Source organism: Varroa destructor, unplaced genomic scaffold, assembly GCF_002443255.2.
Source record: "Varroa destructor unplaced genomic scaffold, Vdes_3.0 BEIS01000001.1, whole genome shotgun sequence".
In the NCBI taxonomy this organism is placed as follows: Eukaryota; Metazoa; Arthropoda; class Arachnida; order Mesostigmata; family Varroidae; genus Varroa; species Varroa destructor.
In genome coordinates, this window is record NW_019211454.1 from 16,134,560 (window position 1) to 16,150,708 (window position 16,149).

The 16,149-nt window shown below is 40.3% G+C and overlaps 1 protein-coding gene across 2 annotated transcripts in view; it reads right to left on the minus strand.

The window, feature by feature from the left end:
• The window catches only part of LOC111243040 (uncharacterized), a 277,350-nt gene that overhangs the window by 219 nt on the left and 260,982 nt on the right, over window positions 1–16,149 (minus strand). The gene's annotated exons all lie outside the window — the stretch shown is intronic.

Below are 16,149 nucleotides of genomic sequence, written 5' to 3' on the forward strand. Positions count from 1 at the left end.
GTTAGAAGAAAGGCATATATAACACAGCTTATCTATCATGCCTGCTAAAATATCTATAATTACATTTTTATAAATGGCAGTCTGCATTAATCTTTGGGTGTAGAAGTTTATAGGGAACTTGTAAATGTGCATTACGATCTAAAACACAATAGCAACAAAGGCGCGGGCACAAAGCGCAAGGCACATCTGGCAGGGGAATAACTGTGTTTCCCTTCTTATAAAATGATAAAATGGAGCAGTTTCGCATTTGTGTAACCGTATATGCATCTAACTAACTTGAGCTTCTATTTCCTTCGATGAAAAGTAGTTACTGAGATGATGACTGCTGTATCACCGAGCTCTTCAGCAGAGTAGGTTACCATACGATTATCAAGTCTACTAATGCTTTGAGTAGCAGCAACGATTGACAAAGGTACGTCATCTTTATCAACCATTTGGTAATAAATACGTCAGCCAGCAGACTATTGGAACGATTGTTTTTACCGTTCGCATTTACTTGATAGATGGTCGATGCGCAATTCAGCCTTGGTTCGTCGCTGGTAATCTTCACGGCCGCAAAAACACACACACACACATCAAATGTCTCCTATGGAAGAAAAGCATTCATTTTTCACCTATCATAGCCTACGTTTGTTGTGACGTATTTTTATTCGAGTGGCTACAAACGAGAGCTTTGTCTGTGAACCAGAATGGTTTGTTTCGCTGTCGCATCTCCCCTTTGGTGCATTTTAATGAAATTGTGCGTTTAGTAAAGTCAAGTAACTTTATCCGTTTGTTATTACAAGCGTTCTATCTGTGACTAGCCTCGCTATTGCCTATAACGGAGGCAAATCCCGATATGATCATGCCACCGCTGTGGGCGTCCATGTCAATAGTAAATTTACCATTTTTTTCTATTGTGACCTTCGCTGCTGCATGCTATACTATGTTAGATTAGCTAATAATGCGGTGCTGGCCCATTAAAATCTATTAGTGGCCAGCTGGACTTTACTACTGTAATTATTTTTATTAGAGCCTTGTTATTGCTGTCTTTCCTGCAGCCAAAGGGTCCTTCTTTTTCCTTTACTATTGTAGTCTTTGTGTTATCAAATTTTTCCTTTTGTTGAGGCTTTGATAACCTATTCCCATGCAGTGTAACGTCATAGCAGCGTACTGTGCCGTATGAAGCAAAGCGGCAATTTTTATATATCGATGGAACAAGGAACCGTCTATAGGCAGCGAGAAACAATTACATATGTCTTCTTTTACGAGCTCCATTCATTGTCTTTGAGCAGAGACGGCCAGCTTTTGATCGATAATGAAAAAATCCAAATATCTTTGTTATTGACGTAAACTAAACGCGATAAAAGCAGTGTCTTATCGAGTGCGTTTCGTATCAGTAGACTGTAAAACAGCGACAGTAGCGGCTGCAAGTGCAGTCCGGAGAACTCGTAGCTGCGTTCCAGTGGCTCGCAAACAGAGAGACAGATAAACAAAAAAATAAGGATGCTGAATCCTTTCGAATTAAGGCACTTTTTAAGGCTCCATACAGTTACCGGATAGATAGCTAAGGACGTAGCCTGCGGTGGTGCGAACATAAGCTGATCTATCACGAAAAGATTCCTGCGGAGACTGCGGAGAAATGGGGACACCTAGCCATTGTGCTCCGTTGTGTTCCCTGCCTATAAAGTGGGTGCAGTGATTTCAAGAACTAATCATCCTTTATTGATTGATGGTGGCTGACGCGTGGTACGAGTAAGTTGGTGATATTGCTCAATATGTTTGGTATCGCTCAAAAATATTCTAAACAAGTATAGCCCAATAAGACATATTAGATATAGGTATATATGTTGTTCGGTAAAAAAAATTCGGCCACTAATTTTCTCATATTTGTTTTAGCTGTGGGCTGAGCATTGTTAGCTCAAGTTAGCTGGTATAATAAGAATTCATTTTTTTTGACAAGTTTGTTTAACAGCCCCTGAATACTGACAGGATGCCCTTTTTATACGGTTTTGGCTTCGTTACTTCACAACGGAGACATTTTACTGTGCGTGCACTTCACCTATTAAATGCCAAATATATACTTTTCCCTTTAATCACTTACGAACTAAATAGCCACTGACATATTCCCCGGACCGTTTCAATATGTGACACGCCAGCCAGAGTCGTGTCAAAACCTATCGTAATTTTGATCCAAGTTAAGGTGTTGACCAGGATGCAAGCTTTCAAACTTTACGGCGGCGTCAGCGACAACAAAGGGAAGCACGGTATCAAATCAAAACTGATCTTCTTATGGGAAGAATGTTCACGAGCGTAGTAGCTTCCGTCTACAGTCGGTTAGTTCAGCCGATCCCTTTTTCTGAACGCCGGTTCCGAGAGCTATTATAGTTATGACAGAAAATCGTGAAAAAATCGAAAATATGTGCGCCTTACCCTTTTTGCTAAGAGAAATAATACAACTACTATTACAGAGTAATGCCATAGGCTCCAACATACTCTTGATCGTGGACGAATGTTTTTATAGCCTGTTAGCTTCAGAGGAGTCACTTAACTTTTCACCTGGTTTCTATCACTGTGGATGGTCTCTGGCCGTTCCTTGACCGTTTCACAAAATCATGCTCGTAAATTGCGCAGCCAAGGAGGTTCAAGCTAACTAAACGCGTACGCAGCCAGGAAGGAACTAGGCCCCCGAAATATTTCAACCAACAATATAGCCTTTGCTCAATAGAGATGATACGAAGAGCGAGGCCAAGATCCACAAAAGAAGCATGACAAAATATGGCGGCCACTTTCTCTGCAATGTAGTTTCGCTATGTCACCGTGTGTGCATCAGAATTGTACAGCGTGCGGCAGGCGGAAGACAACGGACAATGTGCGTCCTTGGTTATATGGCCGTTAACAAATCTGGCGGACCGACCCTAAAACGGTGTACTTATTTCCAAGAGAAAAAAAATAGATATATTGTTGAGAATGGGGTTAGTTTCATTGCTCTACTGATTAAAATAACTATTTTTAGGGAACATATAGTTCAGAAATGTTGAAAGTTATTGTCATATTGTCAACCAAGTAAGAGATGATCAGAAGCGACGAAAGGTCAGAAGGGAATCGCCAAAAGGGTGTGGTAAACGGCTCTTCGGATATGAATCACCGTTGTCTAAATTTACATTTATGCTAAATGCGAATAGTTTCGAAATCTCTACCTGTTTATGTCCTAAATTTATCGAGTCTAACATTTCACTTTTATCTGGTATTTCGAAATTTGATAATTTGTTTAAAAAGTTCTTCGACACACGAAGTTATAGTGGTCGAAAGTATAGGTAAGGGTTTCATGGACGAAATAGTCAATTACCTACTGTTTCTGACGGAATTCTGTGCCTGTGTCATACAGAAATTATAAGGCGGAGCCACAATAACTTCACATTGAAGTCAAAAATGGTGACTGATGATAGAAAAACTATGGTAGAATTTCTGGAAACGGGGTATACATTCGAAATGTAATGTTTACTGTCTATTTTCATATCAAAAACGACCAATCACAGAAAGCTCTATGCCCATTTTTTGCCATTTCATAACATCTCCTTGTAAGCATGTTGCCCACCCCAAAAAAAAAAACCGACACTGCAACCATTCCTTTAATACGGGTTAAGTTGGGCAAGGCCGTTGCTTTTCACACATGTTTCTTGTTCAAGATTGTTGCACGACAGGTATTGCAGGAAGCTACTGGAAAGCACAATACCTGCAAGTATTATATAATAAGTTGTTTTTTTTACGTGTCATTTGCGGAACCCCTGCTTTCTCAGTAAAGGTTTTAGCTATCTAAGTCATGGATCGTATAGCGATTGATTTAAAGGTATGTAGCTTGTGAGCACTTGGTTGTGACCGACGAGAGGCGTGACTTACTATGGCAAATGTGCTGTGTTAACAAGTTTCGTTGTTAGTTGTTATTTTTCCGTATGCTCTCCATAGATGCTTTATTTTTGTTTCTTAGCACTATACCTTATTCAAGAATTTTGCAGCGGACAGTCCATTGAGATTGAAGAAGAGCACAAACCAGATCAACTTGGCTACTCGTTTGACCTGTCGAAGTTCATTAAGCTTCCTCCTGAAATATCGTACCGTCTTCTCGTGTCAGGTTTTTGTGTTAAATGCTGGTGATCGCAATCCGGTTGAAAATATGGCTCGTGCTCGCAACGAACAAGTGTCATATTAATCGCCATAATGTTGCTTTCTGGCTTGAAAAGTCGACGAGAAACGACTGTTCTGTACTAGGCTCATGTTTGAACCTCTGCTGCCTCGAACTCAAAGCAGGCTGAAAAAATTCATAGCCCCAATTTCCGGAGGCAAGCAATGCATATTAAAAGTCCGAATCTAACAGACGCTGATCTGAGACATAGATCTGAGCTTGAGACATCCTGACCAACTGCTCCAGCCATGTGAAATTCGCTTTTCATGCCCCAGTTCAGCTCTACTCTGCCGGACAAAAAGCAACTCTAAGCAAGTTACGCCCGATATGTTTTCTCATTCACTTAAAGCGATTGATGATGCACTAGGGGGCAGTGGATTTCGGAAAACACCAAAACGTAGCGTTAGCGACAAACAAACTTAACGAAAATTGAACGAAACTGCACCAGTAAGGAAAACTCTAAACGTATTTGCGCCAAATTTATTCGAAATTGACTAATAGCCGTTTCACATATTCACTTGATACCGTACTAGCATTGGAAGGCAAGCCGCAATGTCTCTGAGCTCTAATGTCGTCAAAAATTTGCTTTGAGTATTTATACAAAGAAAAGCCGAGCTAGTTCGACTACTTCGTTCTCCTCGACGATCTTTAATTTCCTTGTCGGACTCTCGTCTGCATATATCGGCTTCATCGGCTTCCTCTACCCTCTTTAGCACTCGACTGCTTCGGAGCTTCATCGTAAACACTTTCCTGCCTTCGGCTCGGCTTGATCCCACCGAGCAGCGTCTATCTTCTCTATACTATACAATTACTGTCGTCGTCGAGTTATCCAAGAAAGGGTCCTTGAAAATCTCAGCCATTAAGCCATTCTCGGATGCATCTCAATTTCATCTCTCGAGCCCTTGGTTCGTTCTTGTGCCTCAGCCGGCGACCTCAGCGTGCCCTGCGGGCCTTCCAGCCAAGACCTTTTCTGTTGTCAAAAATTTGTTACTGCGACGGCCATGTGCCCTTCGGTTAACACATCGTCAGACGACGTCTGCGGCGGAAAAAGCTAGAGGCCTTGGGTTATACCGGTGTTCGCATTAAATGCAACGATATTAAGAGTGCGTATACCTAACACATGTCCTTATATAGTTTGGATTACAGTTTTTAGAGGGATATTATTTTTCATACTTCTGTTAGAGTTGGTGTTTTCACCAAAAAAATAGAAACACATGTGAAAGAAAGACTCGATGTTACGATCAATAAATAGCATGGGCTGAATCCTAAAGAAGGTCAGAAGCTATTATATACCAGATGTATATGAGTAACCCATTTTCACTCAGTGCATAGAAAATATAGAGACCCAGTGAACAATATTGTTTCAAAATGCTATCGAAATTTTGCTTTCGATTGAGCGCAAAATTAGACCAGGCTCTACGAAACTGAATCCTAAAATCATGAATTCCTACATATTCTTATATATATGTAGGAATTCATGATTTTATTAATTTTTGATTATTCTAATGATCGGAGCTGGCAGATACTGCGAACAAGAAGTGCCGATGGAGGTTTGAGTATTAAATTGCACGACCTCGTCCAGGACGCCTAAAGACATTTCTTAAAATTAAAAGTTACGTAAGCAAGCAAGTTACTACTGCGGCGTTGGCAGACAACTACAAAATGGGAGACGTGCTTTCCAAAATGGAAAACAATTCGAAGCGAAGAGTAATTTAAGGAGAACGAAAGCGAGATGGCGAAACAGCTTATATTGCTTATTTATTTATATCCTTTGGTGGTGGATTTATTATGGATTATAGGTGGATTATAGGTAGTAAATGGCCCAGGTTAACTAAAGCGTGCTTAGATCGTTGCCAGCATAGGACTACCTTATTAGAAAACATCTTTCACCAGCTGTGTTAAATTTCAAAGTAACGTTAGAAAGAACGCGATCCTGGTAAATGCGCCACGCTTATAGCAGTGGCCCATCAATACATGCCCATCCTTCGAATATGACAACCCAATGGGTTCCGACCAATACCCGAAAACCTTGCCAATGTAATTACACCTGCTGTCCATTGGATGCGCCTAAGTCAAATAGGCGGACCAACAAGAGAGATAGATATACAAATGCGAACAGCTAACACGGTCGGTTAGCGAGAGGCTGGTCATGACCCAGAGATTATAGATATAGAGCCGTTGTTCCCGCAGCGACCTTTGTCTTTTTTTGTGCTTGTTGTTGGTTCGTCTCTCTAAAGTACTGCTGCTCGTCAGAGTTCGACCGTCGATGTGTGAGACTGTTTTTGTGATTGCTAGCTGCATCGTCCATTACAGATCATTGTACAGTGATCCCATGGTACCCATACATTTTTAATCTATTTTTACTTTTTAATTGAGTACCGTTTTTTTGATTGAAAACTGAGTTTTTAATTGAAAACCCATCATCTGTCCAAACGCTATGAGATGTCGTACGCGTGAACAGAGACTGAGAGCACGTAACGCAAGCACGGAATATATTTTGAAGGACGGATCGAAAATTGCACACAATCCACCTGCGCTTTTTTTTTGTAATTATTTCGAGCCCTTTTACCTTTTAATTACCATCATCCAACCATGACCAAGTCATAATAGCCCGAGCTAAAATTATCCTAGTTTAACCTTAGGACAGAGACTAAGCATATTGAAAAAGAAAGTAGAAGGTAAGGTGGAGAAAAGAAAGTGTTTGCGTCTACTCTAGTTTGCCCCCGAAACCGGCTTCAACGTAGATGAATAGGCGTTTCGTTTACTACATTGAAGGAAGTTTTTGAAATTATATTTAACTACTGTTTCCTTCGGTGCCAAATGTTGGAGGAAGACTTCTGCTCGAAGGAATTCAATCTGTTCCATCGTTCTGTGGGGAACATTGGTGCTTTAACGAGTTTTCATGAATTCTTTAAGCTCGTTCTCTTAAGAACAAGGTGCCGTCAAAGCCAACAGACGACAAATACCAGGGGCTAAAAAAGTGGGAAGGGCGTAATACGTCATAAAAGACGCAAATAGAATAGATTTTTCCGTACTGAACGGCGAATCAGGTCTGATGTTCTTAAGTTTACATGATAGAGGTAACAGTCTCGAATAGATCAAGAAAACTTTCTGAATGTAAATCACTCCATATTGTACCGACTGTTTTGTTTGGACGGTTTTCGCTATAATACCGTAATGGGAACATGCCTACCTGACTAGCGTCAACAAAGACGGGACGTCACGCAGTTTCTTTCAGTCTGTCATTAGACTAAATTGGTGGGATTTGAAAGACGAATAATCATGTAGATGTTTTTGGTTAAATCTTGTCACACAGATTTTCTCAAAAAAATATCCTGCTTTTAATATCGTACTGAAGAGCTTAGGAGGGTATTTTCATTCGTTTATTTTGAATTCATCGAGGCTTTATCCGCATCTTCCGTCACTTATTAGCGCTTCGTAGACCCACATGGCTTAAGGGATAAATCTGCAGGAGGTTATTCTAAATTATAGCCCCCGCCTACGCCTAAAAGGGACTAGTTGCATCACATCTGTTTGACTGCCCCGGACTCAACTGAAGTTGAAGACTCTACGAGAGCATCTTTCGCTCTCAAACGACTTAAGTAATATCATAAGTATCGTTATAATGTACTTTAACTAAATACTAAGTGTATCGATTTATTTTAATATATATGTATATATATATATATATATAAATAGAATAATACGTATATATTATAAACGTGGATTTGATTTTATTAAGCGATTGACTGATCTTACTCGACAATACCAACTAGAACGACAACCTTATACAGCAACTAGTCCCGCAACATTTGCAGGTGAAGTTCTGCATTGCATCTGTAGTAAAAGTTTTCTATTACGAATCAAGTTACTATCTGGCAATGATCTCTACCAACACGCTTTCGTCCACTGTCAGTAGTTACGATGAAGTTTTCAAATACTATTATGTATGTCCATGTTTTTAAAATGTTTACAAACGATTCCCGCGCCTCTCTAAACTTCTCTCTTGTCTTCGACACCTATTTTGTTGCACGTGTCACCTGCCGTTGTGACAAACAAGTGATTATACTTTTGCTTGAAAATAAAGATCATCGTTCAAGAGTAGTTTGCAGTATTCGAAAATGCTAACTTACGTCTGAGTGATACATCTTATTTCGGTCGACCATCCTAACATCGGCAAGGATCGTTTCAGAGATCTATTGAGCGCGGACGGTCGTCAATAAATTCACCGTTAGCAACCGGCTTTAAAAATGGACTATAGCCTTAACAACGTTCCTGGTCTTCATTTCATTAGTTGATAGTTGATTTGTGGGTGTCCCACGTCCGACTCTAATCGGGCAGAGTGCGAAAGTATATCGGCATACCATTACCACCCATCATGCTCGCATAACACGCTTTCACGATGATAGCTTTTGGTACAGAACCAGCATGCGAGACGGTCTATGAAAATCCGATATATTGGAAAATATCAAAGCAGACGCCACAGTGGATGAGTATCTTCCCAATTGCACTAGATAAGCGAGATCATTTAATAGAAAAGAACCAACCGTAAAAGTATTGCTATCTTGTTTCAGGATATCACACACAGAAGAAATTGTGAAAATCTTCTTACAAGAGTTTTGACAAGAGTTCTCCCTGTATCTCATCTATTTTTTTAGACTTCGGGTCGACGGATCGTAATTTTTTCCCTCCTATTCAAATAAATAACGAAACTTTCACGACCAACAGGGCATTATTACTATTTTTTAGCTTAGCACCCTTTCAACACCAAGTGCATTGAGTTTCGGCGAAACTGATTTAAAAGTTTGAGCGAGGGATGGGAAAAAATCTTGAAAAATCGAGGAGTCTCCAAATGAGAATGGAGCAATTGTTCCTGTTAAGATCATGTTTTCTTTATTCCCTTAGCTCAAAAACACCGCTCTTATCCAAGTCACCTTCTGATCGTTGCAGCGCCCAGCTGAAAACAACAGTAGCAATACTCAAGTCGATTGTACAGAATCAACTTCCAATAGGATCGCCATGATTGAAAGGCCTAACTTAGAGGCCCAGCTACGATTTCCAAGTCTCCTGAATGCACTGGAATCTATTTGTTGTGTACGATGCAGTGAGAACCATGACTATTATTACGCTAGGGAATTACTATTATTATTAAGCGCTAGGGAATGACTCGACGCCCGTTGACAAAGAGAATTCCTTAAGGCAAAAAGGAAGCATTTTGCACGGAGATTGCACTCTTGCATTGTACCTGGGTTGCACGAATCTGTACTAGGACGACGTTTCGTTCGCGGTCGTTTGAGCATAAAAATCGAACGAGTCCAAGTGGTCTAAGTATATAGCAGGGCACGTATAGTTTAGAAAATGTTTGTTTCGCCCAATAGATGTCGCTAGTAGTGATGCCCTGGGACTAAAGCTGTTGCCGTTATCTAATAGCCAGCGCCATGTGTTATTTTCATATCATAGTATAAGTTACTGTAGGAATTTTACTTGTAACCGAGTTGACTACTACCGACAAGGGTGAATAAGTGAAATTTTATCAAATACTACTATAAACAGCAATAGAAAACGATATTCTAACCGTAGTAATTTAATTAGGTGCAAGAGGTTGGCAACGTGAATTGTGTTCACTGTAGGATACATCTATTATAATTATTACGTGAATGAATAAATGGAAGTTTATCTCTCAAACTCATAGTCTCGAGTTTGTGTACCTAAGTTACCAGCTGTACCCTGTGCGCATATCTTAACAAGGAGACCGGTTGGGCTCCATTTGGAAGCCGACTTATAGTCACTTGCTACGACTCGATATCGTCCGGCATAAATCCCTTAGGACAGGACAAGAAAAGACATTGTCCAGTGAATGCTGTTCGACCAAGCTGAATAAAAACAAGTGTTTAATAACAAATCGTCGCTTTCTGCGACGATTCTTCGAATGACGACGTACGGCAATAAAGGCAATGCACCAAGAGGAGACTGCGACGGCATACCGAAAAAAAAAAAAAAAACAATGTTAACCAATAACTATGTTTATACTAATGATTATCATAATAACAATTGACTGAAGTGATTTGTAAGAAATTATTACTAGTAGTGTTTTAAGCTGGATTTGAGTTACTGAATTTGTCTAGCGGCATAAGCCGAGGTAAGTTAGTGATTACCATTGTTTGGATTTTATCGTTATTTTTATTACGTTAATGATTATAATAGTAATTAATATATAATATTATACATATAATATTTTTGGCTAGGTTTTTAACTAAAATGTTTGAAATGCAGTGTGTATATGTTAACTCGGACGTTTGCCAAAGCCCTTCGTATATCTATCTACACGACACACGGGTCAATGGAGTCATATTTATTGTTTTTTTTTTTAAATACGCCCGCTGCACGTTACCTACAACTCTTTATCTATTGTCTATTGCCAGCATATCGTGCCATCGCAATGTCAACTCTGCTTCCATAGAATAAAATGAAGTCAATAGGTTTAATCGACGAGACGGCATAAAGGCGAGACGAATTTATAACACCTAAATCTGTAATGAGGGACAGATCCATTATATATAGAAGCGTATCGATACCATCAAGATTCAATAGTAAATGGTATCTATATGGGGCGAAACTGCCATGCGACGACCAGCTACAATCCATCGATTTTATGACCATGATACACAAGCAATTTAGCATAGTCTTCATCCTATATTTATATGGGATATATATACAAAAGACTCAATGAACGATTAACTTAAAAAGAGAATCGTATCATCGGACCGACAAATACTCCACATATCAACGTGCAAACCTCGCGGTATATGTTAGTCTAAAAAAAAAATTGGTTATTTAAAAGTACTTTTTCTGATTAAATCTAACACTCTATGTTGCCCCAGGCGCTGTGATCAAATGAAATCGTAGGGGGCATTATTTGGTGCCAACACCCTCTATACAAACCTCCTTATGTATTTCTGCATACAAATAAGGGGCATTCTACCCACAGCAGCACGAGTGGTGGAGAAAATCGCATCTTCCCAGAATTCTCAACACATCTCACCAAAGACATGTTTATTTTATGGTTCGAATCGTTACTACGTTTCGTAGCCACATAGATTCTGAAGCCGGCTACTTACAGGTTTGTCCCACTGTCAATTTCATCTTTTTTGGTTTAGCTAAAACAAATGACCTTAATAGAGTACGGCTTGCCTCCCTCAATAGTGGGCTTTTCAGTCTCCTTCTAAAAGATCATACCCGTTGAAATCTACACGAAAAAACCGTATATCTTTAGATATCGTTTTCTGTATAACCTACAGGATGAGGACCATCGATTTCAGCTTAGCAAAGCTTCACACACACAGATCCAGTCGACTGCCACACCACAACGGCCTTAAACGAGCTGACAAGGCTTCTGGTTACCTAAAAAACCTAACTTTGATTTAATCTTTGAAGAGCTACTAATTAAACGAAGCTATAGCGGCAATAATAACATTTACAGTCTGTGAGATTTTCTCTAATATATTACATAAAATAATCAAAATCTCAGCATTGCGAAATCGTAGGTGTCAGAAAACCCTGGAAACTATACCCATATGCCATTTGAAGGTCAGCAACGGTAAAAAATACGCCAGGTTCAGAACGTTTCTTTGCTAGACACTTCATCAGGCGACCTAATCATATACTTCTGTGGCACGATATCTGCGCCTTTAAAAGATCGCGGACGCGCACGTATGGGTAGAACGGGTGCAGGATATAATCGCTGGGAAGACCGTATACTGTCTGTGCGATATGCAACAGATTACAGATGGCTTATTACCGGATATGTGTGAGTAGAAGTTAGACAACGTTCTAATCCGCATCATCAACTGCCAGTTTCGTCTCAATTATGGCCATCACCTTGATTATTACGAAAGCCATCCGAAGACAGATTTTTCATAGAAGGAATTTACATTGAAAAATAGGGCAAAACAATTAGGAAAAGGATAGCAAATAATTTCGATTGGCATTGAAAACATGGTAGTTTGCCTACTCTCGTTTTATTTTAAAGGACAAGCGTTTTGTCTGGGGCAACAATAAACAAAGTAAATGCTCCCTTGACAGGGAAAGAGCACAGAGCGAACTAAAAGAATAAAGAACATTAATGTTGCTTATTCCACTAGGGGCAATTGGTGTACGAGAGTCAGCCTAACAAGATTCAGATGATATTTCAAAATGTTAGCCCATTCTTTGTCCAATATTCGAGTAGAAAAATAACACATCTTGAACAGCTACAAGGTTCATGCCTCATTAGCAAGAACATTTAGGATCTCTGGAACTATCGCGATCGGCTCTCAAGACGTGGACGACAATATGGGTATGTAAAATTTAACGCATTGTGTAGTATCACTATTGCTTATTTTGTCAAAAACACGTGGCCAAAAATCCGTTTTGACGGGTGTCAGCTATAAAAATGACTGGCGGGTATTTTTAAATCGGGAAAATTTATTCACTAAAAAATATTAATTTGGAAGTAGTACAATTAGTAAACTGAGATAGCGACATGCGTTAATTTGCTAGCTCTGAGTCTGCCGACCACCGACTTCAGCATCAATAGCAGCGATGTTATAAGGGCTCATTATTACAAGATTTCTTTTTTCGTCCGGCCTTATTGACCAGCCAAGGAGTCTTTTTATCTGAGCGGCATATTCGGCCAATTTTTCCAACCCGCTGAACTTCCTGCTCTTGTTGCTCGAATATAGACGCAGCTGTTTGTTCTCTTATTTCGCTTCCGGGTGTGTCCCGCACACAATCTGGTCACGACATAAAACGGCCTAAAAGACTTGTCGAGCGACAGTTCGGTATATCCGTGTCTCTAGGACGTCTTAGTTAAAACAGGACACTGACAAGCATTGCCTGGTTAACCACAAGAGCTCTATAGCGGCTCTGTAGGGACCGATGGACTAAATATTAAAAAGCTTATTTTTGATTCTCGGTTTGAATCCGGATGATAATTAGACTTTGCACTGCTGCGGCAGCAACAATTCTAGTAGGACCAAAAATGAAGCTTTCTACAGAAAATTTTGAGAAATCGGTATCTCGAAAACATACTTAGAGTGCCAGTGGAGTTAAATTAAAATTTTCACACAATTTACTTTAATACGGAATTTATTAAATTGAATAATCATTTAGATTGCTTCCTCAACTAACGAACCATAGAATTATTTAGCTAAGATTTTCTTTCTCAGCACAGCTTTCCTTGATAAAACAGCTTTTTTTTTTCCGTTTGATTCCAACAGTTTAGTCATATCCGTTCTATGGTCCAAAAACCTAACGGTGACTTAGACTTCAATGATTTCCTTTATCATTTTTTTAGTCAATTACCAAATAAATGCTTTATTGGGTACTATCATCAGACACCAAGATGCCAAGCGAGCAAATTGTCGACCCCTGCTTCTGAGCACATCTTTATGTCGATTATATATCATTTCCTTTACACTCACAACCAATTTCTATGGACGCATTTATGAAGTCGCCGTTGGGCTGATGTACAAAGCTTCTTTTGTCCCCTGTCGAATACGAGTTTATGCTGGATATGTATCTATCTTTTTAATGCAGTATGTCTTCTGAATGACACCGGTGCTGTTCAAATATACAATTTGAAGACTCTACCGATACGATCTTAAATGTCTTAATGCCTGTTTTCTGCCTTTCAGATATAACCGATTGCTATACCTATTTGCAGTGTTTAAGCTGTCAGTGAACGAAATTGCTACATGTTTACTTCGGTCGGTTGTGTTACATGCCAAAAAATGAAATTCTTTATCTCTTTATCATGGATTTCTTTAAGTTTAAGGGTTCACTTTTATAATCGGTTGTACACACTGACCTACGACTCTACTCCACTACTTCAAAAACCTATGGCTCTTCTCAAATTCTCTCTTTGTATTCCGATGTCTCTTTGAGTGTCTGCATTTCATTCTGTCTTCTGCGCAGTCTTCTACTGACGACCCTCTTTTCTTGTGGGACGGTCAGTTGATGCCATCTTTTCGTTATCAACAGCCAAGACTTCTTCTTTCAAGCGAAATCTTTTTCAGCGCAGAATCTCGAGTCTCGAAGCACCTAGCAGCTGGTGCTTGTTCTTCCCCCCTCCGCATTCGCATTCCAACGCAAGCACTCTAAGCCAAACCGGCGAACCCATCTGCCATGTCGGCCTTTTTCAGTTTGCCGAACGCCGAGCAGACCGCCACCGTGATAAAAGCCGTGACAGGCCATACTACCTAACGTAGGGTTTAGTAGAACTCGACCTACACAGTCTCCGATATCCTTCTAAGACCTGTCTGCAACAGTAAGCAACAGCTCTAAACCTACCGAAGAAAAAGACGGTAACACTTAAACTGCTGCGCCTGGCTTCCTGGCTTCGTTCTCGAGCAATACATGCTTCTGAACTTCAAAAGCTACCAACCAGCATATAACCAACTTAGAAGTTACAACATGAGCGGATAACCAAAACCTAGCTAAATAGGCAGGTTGTGCTGGCCGCTGTGATAGGATCAACCTTCTCTACTTTTTCCAACTTACTGTCCCATCCGAGACCTTCAACGCTCTTCAACGAATGCCGTCATCGTTTCCGCCATAAAAAAAAACATGCGCTAGATAGAGCGCGAAACGCTACTAAAGAAAGGGATATAGAGGATCGTCTCGTATTCACCCTTGTACTATCATTATTCTGAACTATGTCATTCCACCTACAATTCATCGTGTTCATCAGTGTTTTCTTCAGGGTCTCCTTCTACACCTCCAAGCCTTGCGCTACATTCCCTCTCTCATAGGCAGAACTGCTGACGTTGATGCCCACTTGCGGCTTGCCTCTCTCTCCATCTTGCTGTCCTAATATCGGTCTATCCATTAGCCCGGTTCAGGCCACTCCCTATACCCTGTGACATGCTGAAAATGATGGAGGAGGACAATAAAAGACGTTAGACGTTGTGGCGCCTGCTGTAACAGCTATTGCTGCCCAGGTTCTTCGACGTCTTAACCATTGTAAAGAGAAGAGCTGTTTAAGATAGGGGGCTGAATGTCCCATGAACGAAACGAGAGATTGTCACAGAATTGTCCAGACTTGTATGACTACTACAAATTTTTTGTTCTTTCTGTTATGCAGCGATTGCAGCGGCCGAGTCACCAGCGGCAACAAAAAGATCCTTACAGCGACGGATCGAGCTCGGCCGTGAAGGAATCGTCTAGCAAGGCCTTCTGTCCTTTTAGATATTTGTTTATTGCTATTGCACTTTCTGTGCCTACAGCGGAATATCGGCTCGGCGGAAGGGAATTCCGGGAGGGTTATGACTTAGCGTTACGGTTCTGCTGGTAGGCATGTTATAGGCTCATATACATTTGTTTTGAGGCAAGCTTTTAAATTAACTAGACGTCATAGTACATACGACAACGGACATGGTCGCTTGTCGCACATTCAATCTCGTTAAAAGGAAGTTTCTATATGCTTGATCTGTAGCATGCAGTTTTTTGCGAGGCATCTCCTGTAGACTGAAGACTTACGCTCTCCTTTCGACCGGCAAATAGAACGATGGAAGGCACAGCTCCTGAACGTATGACCTGTATTCACATACTCTGTGTACGAACGGGACCAGTGGCTCGCAGCACTTTACAGGGGACACATGTTTTATTCTCGTATGATTCGGGCCAAGCTATAACGTACCGTAGCAGGATTAACGAATCGTCTTTGTAGATGCGAATGCATCTGTATTCTCAAGTTTTCTCTGCTATTGTTGGTCTACTGCTTAAAAATATTTTTTCTATGTCAATAGCCTGAGAAACGGGACAGAAAATAACCATCGGTTTTTATCAGCAAACTCGAGACTAAAGATGGCAAAATCCTCTCAGCTGTCAGATCATCAGCGGATCAATATGGGTCGTTTGACGCTAGTAGTACCACTGCTGTTATGCTACTTACTGATATTAACTACCGTTCGTGATTCAAATCTGTAACGAAATAGTGAATGTTTCGT